This window comes from Sminthopsis crassicaudata, chromosome 1 (assembly GCF_048593235.1).
Source record: "Sminthopsis crassicaudata isolate SCR6 chromosome 1, ASM4859323v1, whole genome shotgun sequence".
In the NCBI taxonomy this organism is placed as follows: Eukaryota; Metazoa; Chordata; class Mammalia; order Dasyuromorphia; family Dasyuridae; genus Sminthopsis; species Sminthopsis crassicaudata.
In genome coordinates, this window is record NC_133617.1 from 484,440,383 (window position 1) to 484,451,551 (window position 11,169).

The following is an 11,169-nucleotide window of genomic DNA, read 5'->3' on the forward strand; positions in this document are numbered from 1 at the left end:
TTGATAAATATTCTCCTGAAGAAGAATACGAGTCATTAGACTGATATCTCCAGATTAAAGCTAGTCACTATAAATCCTGAAGTTCTGGGAACTCAATGGCATCTTGAGATATAGGAATTTTCTAGTCATAAGACATGGGAAGCAACAAATAGGTGAAAGCTTATAGGATAAATCATGTCATGGTTCTAATTAAAATGCTCTTGTGAACCATGCCACTTAATGAATATTTTAAATTAAACCAAAAATAGTATGGCTACCACTTGGATTACCATGAGAAAAAGAGAAAGAAGGAAATCTAAGAGACACATGAACATTCAAAGAAAGCAAAGAAAATGATTGGTCTAAAATCCAAACTACCATAAACAGAGAGAAGATTCAGATAAAAAAAGATGATAAAGATGCACAAAAACAGAAATACCAAGCAAATGAATGATGAAAAAACTTCCCAAGGAGCAGTGCCTGAATTTCTACTGGACAAAAAGAGACAGTCCCAAGCCAAAGTCTTTTTCAACATGATTAAACAAAAAAAGAGAAACTTCCCATGCATGGGAAGTTCCCAGGGGAAAATACAAGTGTTAAAGGTTCTTCATCCATTGAAGAGAAAGAAGCTTAGAAGAGAATGGTTACTGAAGTTTGCTTTGTTGAGTATGACTTTACTCGAAAACAACTAAGATGTGATATTAGACCAATAGGTTTTGTTTTAAGAAGGCTCATTCTGAACTTTAAGCCATATTTTGTCTACCCATACTTGCTGTAAAAAAAGAATCCTTCATCCCCATGATATATAGATTTGGATGTTATTACCAAAGGGACTGTCATCATAGTGACACAAGGAGGCAAAGTTATCTGGGAAAAATACACACAGATTACCAAAAATCTAGAAAATGATGGATGCATAAATGTTGTCTTAAGTTGTTTGAGTGACTGATTGAATAAAGTTCTACATCCTTGATAATGATTAAAGATTCTATGTCAAGAAAACCATAATAGTTACTATGTTAAGCAATCACAAACAAAATAAAAGATCCAATTCTACATGCTGGTTGTTTTACTTTGAGATAAACTTGGAAAAGAGATGAGATACTATTTTTGATGAGACTATTTTCCATTTTGGGTGATGATTTTTAAAAAGTTTGTAGATACTCTGAGGGGAAAAAAAGGATGCTGATGTGAAAATATGTCTGAGGAGCTCATCTCCCTCCTAATACAACATTTATTAGGAGCCTATTTAAGAAAGTTTGCTATGCCTTAAAGTTATAAGGACAAAAAAAAAAAGTCACTGCTCTTGAAAATTTTACATCATAGTGGGGGGAAAACACTGTATTTTAAGATTTTCAAAGCATTTTATATGCATAATCTTATAAAAATAATACTTTCTGTAGCATTTATGTAGATCTTTAAGGTTTGTAAAGGTTTTTACATATGTTGCCTCATTTGACCTTGCAATAATTCTGCCAGGAAGGTACTACTGATTTGCCATCTTACAGATGGGAAAATGGAGGCAAATAATGGTGAAGTGACTTGCCTAGCTACTTAGCAACTGAAGAAGTATTTTAACTCAGGTATTCCTGACTCTTTTAGTCCCATACTCCACCACCTACTTGTACCACCTAAATGCCCCCCAGTTTTTACTCTTATTTGGTATTTATAATTATGTAATGTAGGCAGTTAGGTGGGGTAGAGGATAAAGCACTGGGTTTGAAATCAGGAAGATTCATCTTCATGAGTTAAAATAAAGATTCAAACACTTCCCAGCTACATGACTCTGGGCAAGTCATTTATCCCCTTTTTGTCTCCATTCCTCATCTATAAAGTAAGATGGAGAAAGAAATGGCAGTTCACTATAGTATCTTATCCAAGAAAAAATGGGGAGATCACAAAGAGTCATACATAACTGAAAAATGACTGAATAAACTGAATAACAAGCAACAATATTTATAATTACACTATGAAGAAAGACCTTATTTTAGAGGGAGGGGTGCTTATTTGAATCCCCTATTATTTCATTTGTATTAAGTGATGCCAGTTAAGGAAAACTCCGTCTACTAATGGATTAGCCACCATTCTACAATTGATATATTTTTTAAAATACCCTGAGGTACAGTATGTGTCAGAGGCAATACTAGAATCTAGGTTCATCCTGATATTGCTTGTTCAGTAATCTGAGAGTCTTCTACCCCCAGATTCATTCATGCACTTATTTATTTAAATTTTTCAGAAAAAGCTAAAGAAGAGATTCTACCTAGCTTAATTGTTACCTAGCTTAATCACAGAATGGGTACAGTCTCAGTCAAACTAAGTCCTGTTGAAGACCTTAGCTTACAAAGGTCCAGGTCTCTCACTGCATGCAGGGCACCTCCAGTATCCTGATCTATATCTGGCCACTGGACCCAAATGGCTCTTGAAGGGAAAGTGAGGCATGTGACCTTGCCCAGCCCTCCCTCACTTAAATCCAATTCACTTTCATGTCATGGCATCCCTTCCCTGATGTTTTGCTTCAAGAGCAAAGGACAAACAGCTACCTCAAAGTATTAGTACCCCCATTTCACAAGTACAAGATACAATGACAGTAATCTTTAACTATCTGATAAAGCAGTTGACAACAGAAAGTATCCAATAGAATGAACAACTGTCCCAAGGCCAATCTCTATAGTGATTGAGTTTGAGCTCGAGTGTGAAAAGTGAAATATATGATCAGCCTCAGGTAGAATCAACAAGACGAGTCATTGAAACTCTTTGATCCTTCTTCCATGCCCCAACCCCAAGCACAGTCCAGTCATGCATTACACAGATGTCCAGACATGGTGCATAAATTCCTAACTGCCTTTTCTAAAAAGTATAGCAATAAAAGCTATACATAGGAAGGGAAGGGAAATATTGCTATACATGGAAGGGAAATGCTCCAATTGCTACAGCTAAGCTACTGACAGCTTCTCTCAGCCTTCACTTCCCTACTTTTTATATATGACATTACTCTAAGTCCAGATTCCTTACCTGTGGTATGTGAATCTGTTGGAGATTTTCTACATATGCACATATGTGTTGATAAATGTTTGTTGTGGTTGCTGTTCAGTCATGTCCAACTCGTTGTGACTCCATTTGGAGTTTTCTTGAAGAAGTGGTTTGCCTTTCTCTAGCTCATTTGACAGATAAGGAACTGAAGAAAACTATTTTTTGCCCAGGGTTTTGCCCAGGGTTACACATCAAGTAAGTGTCTGAGGTTGGATTTTAACTCAGGAAGACGGTTTTCCTAATTCCAGGCCTAGTACTCTATCCACTCTGCCATTTAGCTGTACTTGTTGATAAATATAAGTTGATAAAATATGGTTCAAAATAATCTAATCTTAAGAGTCCTTCTTAGACTGGTAAATGTTTAACAACCAGCCCTCTGGAAGAAAAATGCACTCCCAACAAATTTTTTTAATTTAATCAGAATTACTAATATTCTCTCCAACATTTTATTACATCTAAATAATCAACAAAACAATAAATTAAGCTCTGTTTTGTAGCATTTGCCAATTTCTGAAGTGTACCTGCTCACAATGAAAACTTAATGGTTTTCACCAAATAATTATAAGCTGGCACCTCACATGCCACTAATTCTAATGATAACAATGTCTTTTTACAAGAATGGATGAAGATGAGAAAATCATTATGAAGATAATGAGTGACTACTGGATTGTTGGGTGGAAACTAATCCATAGGAAAAAGATGTTGTTTTGAATTTTACATTTATTTATATATACACACATGTAGAAATATGTGCATATATAAAGTATTCAAAATAACATTTTCCTGTATGCATATATGTAACATGTTATATGTTCCATATATTGTTCATATATATGCATAAACCTGGATCTGATTTTTTTATACATACACAGAGACATTTACCATACATATGAAGGCTCTAAAATAATTTTAATTATGTCTGGGTTAAGAAAGAAATCCACAACATAATTTTTTATGATCAATTAAAAAATAAATATAGCATCTCAACATATCAATGTCAGGTATTACCAAAGCAGTATTTAGCAGAAATTATTTCTCTAAATGACAAAGAGGAAAAGGTGATAAATTAAATCTCGATTTAAAGAATTTTAAAAGGGAACAAAGCTATAAGCTAAAAGTAAGTCCAAAGGGAAAAATATTAAAAGGTTAGATATAAAAAAAATTTAGGGAATACACAAGTGTGAAACAGTTCATATAATCTCATATCTTTTTCAAACTACAGTAATGATTGGTTTTGCTGATTTTTTTCTCTTCCTTTTTTTTTTTTTTTAATTAGTCTTTGTTATAAGGGATGGTTTTCTTGGAGGGAAGATGGAGAGAAATACCAGGGAAACAAATCTAGGCAATGTCAAAACAAAAGATATCAATAAAAACCTGGTTTTAAAAAGAAACAAAATAAAAGAGAAAAACAAGAGAATTAAGCAATAAAACCTACCATTGCTTCTTTGAAAAATTTACAAAATAGATTAACCATTATTGGCTCAATTAATTGCAAAAAGAAAAATACAAATTAATACAATTGAGAATGATTTGAGAGGTTAATATTAACTAAATGAGGCCCTAGGCACCACAAAGAGATTTTTTTTAAGACAGTAGACACAAATGAAATAAGGTTCCTTTTCCTTCAATAGTGAAGTTCCTGAGATTTTATAATATTTCTCAAACCTGCCATCATGACCCTTTTCTGTCCATATAAGAGCTGAAAGAGAGACAGAGAGACAGAGAAAGAAACAGACACACACAGAGAAAGAGAAAGAGACAGAGAGACAGAGACAGAGAAAGAGAGAGATAAAGTCAGAGAGACAGAGACAGAGACAAACAGAGACAGAGAGACAGAGGTAGAGAGATAGGGGGAGGAAGGGAGGGAGGAAGAGGGAGAAGAAAAGGGAGAAGAAAAGGGAGAGGGAGAAAGAGAGGGGAAGGGAGAGAGAGAGAGAGAGAGAGAGAGAGAGAGAGAGAGAGAGAGAGAGAGAGAGAGAGAGAGAGAGAAAGAGAGAGAGAGAGAGAGAGAGAGAGGGATGATGGATGATAGATGCTGGAAGATGGATACATAGATACATAGACAAATAAAGTTTAAGATGATGAAAATTAAAATAAAGAATAAAGATTGCCATCAATAGAAGGAATACTTCAATCTATGGGAAGCATAAAATACTCTAATTCTTAGAAATTGGAGCATGTGGTGATAATTTTGAAAGATAAGGAAGTTCTACAGACTGGTCCAAAAAGACAAAATATATGCACATATGATGTGTATATTATTGAAAGATTGCTCTGACTCTTTAGGCAAGTCACTATACCTGGTTTCAGATTCCTTATATAGGACTAATAATAGTGGTGTTATTTTGGGCTGATTTGGATCAAATTAGGTATGTAAATAAAAAGTCCTTTGGAAATATATAAACTTTCATATAAATGAAGGATAATGCAGTGTCTCAACCAAGAGGTTTCTTGGATTTTATCCTAATCCATCTGAGTATTGACAATTATAGCTACTTCTCTGGCACCTTCCATTCCTTCCTAGAATTCACTTACTTTGTATAACAATCAATAACCCACCTGTCATTCTCTCTTCATCAAGGTCAGGCTTCCCAACCACTACATTTTATCATACTCCAGCAATCAGCCTAACTCCTGAGGTCCCAAAGTAGCTTCTGATCAGCTGCTTTCTCAAAAGCAAAAGCTATACAAGGAATTTTCCTGGCCTCTCTTAGTGTTCGCCACAAAGCATCCTAATTACCTGACACTCAAAGAGGGGGGAATAGAGCATCATTTATTTAGAAAAATAGAGAGGGGAAAGAAGTCATTGTGTTAGCATATTTGAATGCTGCTATCATATCCTTCAAAATCTTTACTTCCTCTAACTAAACATCTCTAGCTCCTCCACCTGATTCCTATATGGCATGGTCCCTAGGTCTATTCAAAATCAAAAATTCTAAATCCTCATATCCAGAGGGTTTCTTGTACTCCAGAGAAAGCAGCTCTATAAAGAGCAACCATGGTAACAACTCCTTGAGAAAGATTAATTTAATTATGTTTTCCATAACTTCTGTTTTACAGCAGATGTCAGAACTAAGTTAGGAATCCCATCAGTCCTTTGTCAGTGTTCCACTTTAATTAATCCTTTACCCATCTACTTTGCTCTTTAGATCAATATCTTTATATTTTTAATTAATCTATTTCTTAATTAGTTTGGTTTTTAAAAAGGCATATGCTACCTTGTAAGGTCTCTAAGTGCAGAAATAAATGCAAGCATCCAGTTAATAATATTGAGTTATCCATAGCAACCATCCTCTCTATGCTGCTATCTAACCAAGGAAATCATGGATGAAAAAGTAGGTTTGCACAGCAGTGTTATTAGTTACTGGAGAAGTCACAATACTTGCATTATATATATATTTCCCTTTACTCATGGAAGTTTTATACTCCTGAAGGAACAAAAACAAATAAGCATGTACCATCAATGTGCTAAGCATTTTACAGGTATTATTCATTTGATTCTCACAATAACCATGCTTTTATTATTCTCATTTTACAATTGAGTTAACTAAGCAAGCATAGTCAAATGACCTGCCCAATATCACAGAACTAGTAAGAACTAGTAAGTGTCTGAGACCAAATTTAAACTCAGGCATTCCTAACTCAGCCCAGCACTCTCACTGTACTACCTAGCTTCCTAAGTAATGGACTAAAACACACACTGACAAATATAATACTAAATTATATATGATAAATGGGTACAACTAGTGAAAAATGAAGTACTATGTGAGAACCAATAGAGAAAATATAATTTATTAGCAATCTCAAGAATAAAGAAGGTTTCATGGAGGAGGTAGCATCTGAATTCATCTTTAGAGGATAAGTAGAGATTTAATGAGTGAACACAGGGAGATAAGACTTTGCAGTCTTACAGAATAGAGTGCAACATATTTGGCCTGTATCAGATCACTTGTTCTAGGGAGAGGGGAGGAAGAAAAGGGAGGGAAAGGAGTTTGGAACACAAGGTTTTACAGGGATGAATGATGGGAGCTGTCTGCATATATTTGGAGAAATAGAATACTATTTTTAAAAAATAAAGAATAGAGTACAATTAAGACACTGAAGGTAAGAAAATATAGGATATGTTCATCAAGCAATCAGTAGTTTCATTTGGCTGAAGAATGACACTAATGCATTGTTGGTGGAATTGTGAAATGATCCAACCATTCTGGAGAGCAATCTGGAACTATGCCCAAAGAGCTATAAAATTGCATATCCTTTGACCTAGCTATGCCATTACTGAATCTGTATCCCAAAGAAATCATAAAGGAGGGGAAAAGACCCACATGTGCAAAAATGTTTGTAGCAGCTCTTTTTGTAGTAGCAAAGAATTGGAAAGAAGTAGATGTCCATCAACTGGGGAATGGCTGAACAAGTTGTGTTATGTGAAGGTAACGGAATATTATTGTTCTATAAAAAATAATGAACAAGCTGATTATAGAAAGGCCTGGAAAGATTTACATGAACTGATTCTGAGAGAAATAAGCAGAACCAGGAATACATTGTACACAATAACAGCAAGAGTGTGCAATAATTAACTGTGAAAGACTTGGTACTTCAGTGATCCAAAGGAATCCCAATAGATTTTGGACAGAAAATGCCAATTGCAACCAGAGAAAGAACTAAGGAGACTGAATATAAATCAACATATGCTATGTTCACTTCTTTTTTCTGGGTATTTTTTTATCTCTCGCATAGTTTTTCCTGTTTGCTCTGACTTTTCCCTCCTAACATAATTAATAAAATAATGTGTATTAAAAATAAATAAACTAAAAAAAGAAAAAGCATGAATATGGAAGAGTAATTGGAACAATAAATTAGGGCCACATTATGGAAAGTATTGATTGCCTAACAAAGAATTTTATTCAGTTGACAATAGAAAACCAAGGAAATTTTTGAGCAGAGAAATCACATGGTCAGACAAAACCTTAGTAAATTCTCTTTGGCCTCAGTCTCCCAGAACAAAGTCAGCTACATCTTCCCTCAGGGTCTTAGGAGTATGCCAGAGGAATTAGAGGGTCTCTTCTCTAATACCATTCACTGGACTCTAATACCATTCACTGGAGCCTCCTAGCAGGCCGTGCACACTAGTGTCACCTAACTGCACTAGTTATTTTCAGAGTTGTGATAAATCAATTCTTCCTAAAATGTTGATGCAGAAGTGTGACTTTGTTATCTCTCTGGATAAGATTTTAACATTTGACATAGACTTAAAGATATAATTCTTGGAACTAAAGGAATAACTATCTAAGAATTTATGGTGGTAGAAGGCTAATAAGGAAGAAAGTTTAGTCAAGGAAATCTGGTATGTCCTCCAATTATATAACATAAACCTATTTGCTTCTTGACCTAGAGATCCTGCTGCTGACTATATGCCTCAAAGAAAGCAAAGACAGAAAGAAATGTTCCATGTACATAAAATGTTTACGGCAGCCCTTTTTGTAGCAAAGAGCTAAAAAACAAAGCAAATGCACATTGATTGGAGAATAGCTAAACAAATTATAGTATAAGAATGTAATGAAATATTGCTGTGTTTTATGAATTAATGAATACAAAGAATTCAAAGAAGTATAGGAAGATTTCTATGAACTGATGCAAAATAAAGCAAGCAGAACAAAATGAGCAAAATATATTTGGAAGTATAGGCAATGTTTAAAATATTTGCTAAAAAATTAAAAATAAATGTAAAATAAAATACAATTTTATTTTACCTAGCTATGCAAAGGTTCAATCTTGCTGTACAAAATATTTATCCCCAATCAACTCTATTGTAGAATTTACAGTTTATATTGCACATTCAATCAATGAGTATTTGTTAGGTACTTACTATGTGCTGGACATGGCACTAAATACTAGAGATATAAAAAAAGGTAAAAGACTTAATTTTTAAAAATCTGTTATTGATCCATGCTGATTCACAAAGTCAAGGAACTCACATTCTAATGGGGGAAGACAACAAACAAATAAATACATTCAAAAAAGCTTTCTATAAGATAAATAGAAAATTGTTAAAAAGAGAGAAAAAGAGAGAGAGCACTAAAATTAGTAAAGGCAGTAGAAAGGCTGTAGAAGATGGAATTTTAATTGGGACTTGAATGAAGCAAGGAGCAGAAATGAAGAGGGAGATAATTCTAGTTAGCAATTAGCTATTTTAGAAAGTTTTTTTTTAATTTTCTCAATTAACAAATATTTTTTGCTCCCTCTTGCATCCTGCCAAATGAAAAAATAAAATAAAATAAAAATCCATATAACAAATATGCATAGTTAAATAAAACAAATTCCCACATTGGTCATGTCTAAAAATGTCTCTCTCATTCTGCATCCTGAATCCATATCCCTCTTTTCAAGAGATGAGTAATATCAAATGTACCAATGCATCATTGGTATTTTGGAATCACAGATTTGCATTCATCAGAGTTCTCAAGTCTTTCAAAGTCATCTTTGCAACAAAGTTATTACTATATAAATTGCCCTGCTTCTTTTCACATTGTTCTCTATTCATACAAATCTTCCCAGTTTTCTCTGAAAACCATCTTTTTAATCATTTCTTACAGTCTGATAGTACTCTATTATATTCATATATCATAATGTGTTCAGCCATTCCCCAATTGATGGGCCCTTCCTTTAGTTTCTAATTCATCATCACTACAAAAAGAACTGCTATAAATATTTTTGTACATATAGGACTTTTTTCCCCTTTACTTAAATTCTTTAGAACATAAGCCTAGTAATAGTCTAAGTCAAAGGATAATGACTTTGGGGACTTAGCTCCAAATTTGCTTTTTGGAATGGTTATACTAATTTCCAACCCCACCAACAATGCAATCATATTGCCCCTCCAATTTTTGTCATTTAATTTTTGTCATCTTCACCAATCTGATGACTGTGAGGTAAAATCCCAAAGCTGCTTAATTTTCATTTCTCTGAGTATTTGTGAATTGAAGCATTTTTTCCTGTGGCTATTAATAGTTTGGATTTTTTCCTTTGAGAACTGCCTGTGTGTGTTCTTTGACTGACCATTTCATGACTAGGAATTAGCTTTTTAAATTATTATATAAGGATTAGTTTAGTCTTCCTATCTAGACTACAATTTCTCCTTCCACAAACAAGTAAAAATTCCAGGTAAGTATTTTTGTGAATCAGTATGGATCAAGAAAAGATTTTTTTAATAAAGCTTTTTATTTTCAAAACATATGCATAATTAATTTTCAACATTCCACCTTTGCAAAACCTTGTGTTCCAATTTTTTTTCTCTTCATTCCTCCCTAACTCCTTCCCTAGATGGCAAGTAATCCAATATGTATTAACCATATACAATTCTTCTATATTTATTTCCACAATATTAATGCTCCACAAGAAAAATCAGATCAAAAAGGGAAAAATGAGAAATTAAAAAAATGCAAATAAGCTATGGCAAAAAAAAAAAAAGTGAAAATATTATGTTGTTATCCACACTCAGTTTCCACAGTCCTCTCTCTGGGTGTAGATGACTCTCTTCATCACAAAACCAATGGAACTGGCCTGAATCATCAGAATTGATCATCACATAATCTTGCTGTTGCTGTGTACAATGTTGCCCCGTATTGTTTTTAGAAGGTCTGAGACCAAAACCCCCTTGTAGGTAGGTTTGCCATTCATCCCTGGCTCTTAATAGCTCCCAGAGATAACACAAAATGTCTCAACCTTCTTGCCAAAAGATTGGGGAGTTTTGGCCTCTTGTTTCCTCCTGAGGGGTCTTGGACAAGACTAAACAAGGACAAAACTCCTAAGAGCACTAATAATGAATTCCCATCCAGTCCTCTTTGGGATATAAAGCCCCTGTCTCTTCTCAAGTAAGTTCAGGGATGAAAGGAAAGTAAAAGAACATATACTTATATATTAGTAATTATAGTAGTAATAGTAGTAGTAATAATAGCAGCAGCATTGGAGATATAAAGAAAGAAAAAATATGCACTCAAGAAACTTGCAATCTAGGACCCACATGTGCAAAAAATGTTCGGTTCATAGCAGCTCTTTTTGTAGTGGCAAGGAACTAGTACTTGAAGGGATATCCATCAGTTGGGGAATGACTGAATAAGTTATGGTATATGAATATAATTTTATAATTTCAGAAAATTT

The 11,169-nt window shown here is 34.0% G+C and overlaps 1 pseudogene; it reads left to right on the top strand.

Moving 5' to 3' along the window:
- The first annotated feature begins 209 nt into the window (after window positions 1-209).
- LOC141550547 (ribosome biogenesis protein NSA2 homolog pseudogene) lies at window positions 210-757 on the top strand (annotated as a pseudogene).
- The last annotated feature ends 10,412 nt before the right edge of the window (window positions 758-11,169 follow it).